The following is a 5,470-nucleotide window of genomic DNA, read 5'->3' on the forward strand; positions in this document are numbered from 1 at the left end:
TTATTTGGTATGTCCCAAGGCAACTTCTAAGCACTAGAAATCCAACTCCACTTTATTGCACCATAAACTTAGGAGGGAAGACAGAATTGACAGAACCAGAAAGATATTAAAATGATCTTGCCTTTTATACCTCCCACTAAAAGCTACACCTTTTCCATAAGTTTGATGTCTATATTTCTGGCTTCTATGTTTACTTTTATTTTTATTCACTATGTCTTTCCTAAGGCAGTGGTAGAGAATATGCTTATACTAAACCTAACAAGCAATTAAAACTGAGAAACTATTACTGTAAAAGTGATTATATTCAATAGACTGGAATGACTTACTGTATTCTAAGGAATCCAGAGGAAAGCTTACATAGTTATAATGATGTCTTCCAAGCATTACAGGGAGAGAAATCTCTATTATAATCTTAAACAGTGAGAAAAGTCATGCAAAACGAGTACAGTTCATTTTGTCCTTCAAGGCATAAAAAGCCAGTAAATTCCTTCCATTTGGGTAGTGGCCATTTGAAATGTTGGAGGAGATAATAAAAAATAAAACTTTAACTCATATAACCCAGTTAAAATCCAAGGTCTATGAAGATGAAAGAGTGGAATTTTAATTGAACAAAGAGGAAAGATGGGCTAGATTCTCATTCTGGAAGAAAAAAATTGACAAAATTAAATATTTTTATTCTGAAAATAATAGAACTATTTTCTGAATATGATATCTTACACATTCAAATAAGAAAAGAAACCATATTTATTTTAACTTTTAAAAATGTTTCTTGTGGTCTATCTTTTATTTTATTTTATTTTTCATGTTTTAAGACACCTCAATTTCTTGCCTGGACCATTGAGATATTACTAACTTCAAATTGCTCTCATTTACTGCTTTGGTCCTTAGATTTGCAGATATTCTACAATTATTTGTTAAAATTGAACAAATCCAAACTATTTAACCTGGCATATAATCTTAAATTTTTAGCTGATTTCTAACCCATAATGATTGTTTTGTTTGATTATTAATCTTTGTCATTTTTTCTCCCTAAACCTGATCACAAAAGAGGAAAGCTAAGATGTTTCTTCGATAACAGCCAGATTCATAACTTCTCTGTCTCTTTTTTTCTTGGTAGGAGTTCCAGGGTAGGAAGCAATGTGCATTTGGATTGGCTTTCCTTTTTGTCTTGTATATTGATTATCTTATTGAAGAATATTCTTATCCTATATGTGATCCAGGTTGAGCAAATCTTCCATCACCATGTGTTTTACTTTCTAGTTATTGTGGCCACTATTGACTTTGCCTGTCTACATCTCATATTTCCAGGAGGTTGAAAATATTCCAGTTCAATTTGAGGGTGATTAGTTCTGAGGGTTGCCTCACAAATGACCTTCATTAATACACTCACTGGCATAGAAATTGCTGTATGGGTCACTGTGTCACCATTTGCATGCAGTCTTCTGTAGTAGAAACAGAGCCTCACACACATAATTATAAATTTCATTAGGATGCACTCCTAAAGGTAGAATTACTGTCACAGAATATGTTTATTTTTAAATTTACTTGAAAATTTCAAAATATTTTCCAAAGTGGAAGATACCAATTTATACTCTTGACTTCAGGGTATGGCAGTTTTCATTGTTCTATCTCCTCACTAACTGTCCATATTGAAAGATTTTTATATTAAGCACAATTATAGGTTTGCCATGACATGATAGTGTGATTTTAATTTTAAAGTGTCTATTAACTAGTGGAACCTATTGCAAACTGACTTTGTTGGTCACTTTAAGTGATATGGGTTAAACTCTACTTTCCTTATCATGTCCATGAATCCAGTATCCTCAGAGATAAATATGTGAGTTTTCCAGTCCAGTAATAAATTAACTTCATCTTTCAAAACCATTTATTTTGTGAAAGAAGCACAATTTCCCCTTGAGGAAGAGGGTAATTATCTTAGCTGAGAAAATGGCATGAGGCATTCATAATGTTTTGGGGAAAACCTCAGATTTTAATTAAAGAGAATTCTGGCTGTGTTTTCTAGTAGAAATATATCTCTTTTGGGAACTAAGATCTCCAAACTATCAAATCCAAAGTATGAAGATAGGAAAAAGTATTCTGGAAGTTAGTTATATTGGGAGAAAAAGGTTTTTCTTCCTTTTAGGTTTTTTGACTGGCCTAATAATTAAATTAACACAAAATAGATTAACCGGAGAAAAACAATTTTAATTTTGTATAGATGGGAGCCCCACAAAGACATGAGGGATTCCCCAGAAGTCAGGTAACTGAAGCTTATATATATCATCCTGGGCTAAGGGGAAGCAGAGAGGGAATAAGGTTTTATGGTTTCAAAAAAGCAAAGAAGACAATAAGACAATTCACAGGATGCTGAGAAGAGCAAATGTTAGATAAACAAATGTTTGCCATGCTATGCCATGCAGATAAGTCTTATGTTTAAAAAAAGTTATTTTTGGTGATAACTCTTCTTGGTACAGGACCCCTATCTAAATTCTGTTAGGTAAGGGAGAGGTTAAAAGTTCTACCTGAATCTGCTGGGCCTTAGTCTTCAGCTGTAAATAATCCATATACCAAGGGGCACGTTCTGGAGTGGCCTACTCTGAATCCCCTCAGTTATGGCATGTAATAGTGAAAGGGTTTACTTCTAGTCCCATCCCTGGTAGGACTAAGTAATCTGGCTAGCAAGGAGATGGCACCATAAATTGTCTTATTAAAGTATGCTCCAGATAATGGAGGATAACACCTCCAGTTTGCAAGTATTTTCCCAGCTGGCAGCATTACTTATCTTGCATAATTTTTTTCATTATTCTCCCTGACCATTTGCTTTGGGGTGATGGAGTACATAGCAAACTCCATGAATCTCTGTTATAATATTTAACTTAAAAAATGAGTTATTTGTTCTCAGGACAGTGTTATATGTATGCCACAGGTAGTGATTTTTTGACTACATTGTGGACAAATTTGTTTGATATTCATATCAAGTCACATAAAGAGATGCCACTCTTACTACTACTCCCATCATGAAGGAGTCTACCAGCAATTGGCTGGCCACCTACCCTAAGGAAGTGGTCTCATATCAGAACTTCTAGCACTAATTTTTTCTTTTCAGTTATTAGACATTCAGTAGTAATTGTAGCCATGTCAATATGTGTAAGAACATTATTCATAATGACACAAACCTGGAAAGAACTATATGTCCATTAAAGATAGGATAGATTTAAAAATGTGCAGGATATTTGCATAATAGCTTTCTATGCTGCCATAAATATGGTTGAACCATGGATATATGCAGCAACATTAACTACTCTTAGGCTCAACAACAGAAGCAAGGCACAAAAGAATATATACCATATGATTCCATTTATGTAAGAATAGGTAAAAGAATACATCGAGCTAAGTTATAACATTTAGGGATATATGATAAGTGCACAGAGAAAAGCAAGGATGTATTCACACACACACACACAAAATGAGATAGTGCTTACTATTTGCAGGAGGCATGGCAGAAAGACAATGAGTAGAATAACCATGACAGTGGCTTCTGGGGGCTGGCAATGTTCTACTTCTTGACATGCTGTGGTTACATGAATGTTGACAATTTATTGAGCTTTATGTACTGTTTTGCAAATGTGTTATATTTTACTTATTTTAAAAAGTAAAGATTAAACTGAAAAAAACAATATAGAAGACAATACAGGAGAATATCTTTATTCTAATCATCTCAGATGAGCAAAAACCATTATAAACTTGAGATAAAACTTAGTAGTCATTAAAGGAAAGATTGATACATTTGACTCTTTAAAAAATTTCTTTTGACAAAAAGAAACCATAAACAACACCAAGAGAGATTTGAGGGCATGGAAAGATGTGCCTCATATCAAGACAAAGGAATAAATACCTAAAAAAGTAAACAATGACTAACAAGTCATTGTTAATGCCTAATAAAACATCAGTCAAGGTTATAAATAGGCAGTGCACATAAAACTGAATCAATTATAAGGATATAGAAGCATGGTTAATTTAATTCAAGATCAGATAGCATGTAAATTACAAAGGTATATTGTTTTACCTCTCTAAATGGCAAAATATTTGAAAACTTATTAAAACATTATTTAATGGATGTAAGGAAAAAGTTGATCTACTTTACTTACTGAGTATAAATTAGTAATATCACTTCTCTTAGTACAGGAATAATGCCCCATGACCTAGAAATTCCTCCTACAAATAGTTTTTAAGCTCCAAATGGACAAAATGAGGTTCGGAAAGTTTATGCACACCAACATTGCTTAGACACATTCCAAATGTAAAAGAGAAAAATTATACAAAGATAAAAGAAATTCTATATATAAGTATATAGGATAAAGGAATAATGCAATATATTGTTAAATGAAAAAGAGTTCACTATTATGTTATCATTTAAATTTTAAAAGCCTATTATCATGAAAGAGTCTGAAAGAACATACAAGATGCAATGATGATGCTTGCTTCCAGAGAAGACTATTGGGTTGTGAGAGATTTATTGATTGTACATACATGATCAATGCATATGAAACTGAGGGAAACCAGAATATGTTCCCATGAAATATGCCTCTTTGACTTAAAAATTATTTTATGTTGAAGGCAATTAAGAAGCAGTAAGTGCAGAAAAGGTTTCCCCTCTTTTTGCCTAGAGGCAGGAAATAAATTCTCTTTCTACTGGAGGCAAACCATTATTAACCCAATAATGCCACCAAAGGAATCTGCAAACAAAACCTTGCTAAACAGTTATCTTCCTAATTGCTTCTTCACCATTTACTTCCCCAGTCCAAAGGTTTGTCAGCTTTTTTTACAAATTTATTTTTTCTTTGTCTAACAACTATAAAAGATTTCTGCTCTAGCCACATCTTCATTCTCTCATGAAGGCTCCCATGTACATGTAAAAATTCAATGAAATTTGTATGCTTTTCTCCTGTTAATCTGTTTTTGTCAGTTTAATTTTCAGATCCATCCAGGGACCCTCAAAGTGTTGAAAAAAACTTTTTCTTTCCCTACAAAACAAATATATGATCACTATCTAAAACAAAAATTATAAGTTTGGAGTATACTGATTGGCATAAAAAATATTGATACTGTGGGCTAACCAATAAAGATCTGAGGCTGTAAAACAAATTAAAAGTTTATTTGGGATCTTCAAGGACTTGAATCCAAGAGATGCAGATTCAGGTAGTAACCCAAATTGTGCTCTGGAGAGAACAAGGAAAGGCTGGATTTATAAAAACAAAAACAACAAAATGTAATTTCTTCATACAAACGAAAGGTTGCTGGCTCAGTTACCAAGGATTGGTTAGTCCCAATATGCAAACGAGGGAGGTAAAAACTATCAGGAAAGAAGTGAAGTTCATACATGTCCATGTAGCAATTGTTCCAGAATGTTTATGGCTCCAGGATGTTTATGGTTGGTCCTTGAGCTGAGTTTAGCAACTTAATAGCAGCT

Source organism: Furipterus horrens, unplaced genomic scaffold, assembly GCF_987537825.1.
Source record: "Furipterus horrens unplaced genomic scaffold, mFurHor1.1.pri manual_scaffold_2, whole genome shotgun sequence".
Taxonomy (NCBI): domain Eukaryota; kingdom Metazoa; phylum Chordata; class Mammalia; order Chiroptera; family Furipteridae; genus Furipterus; species Furipterus horrens.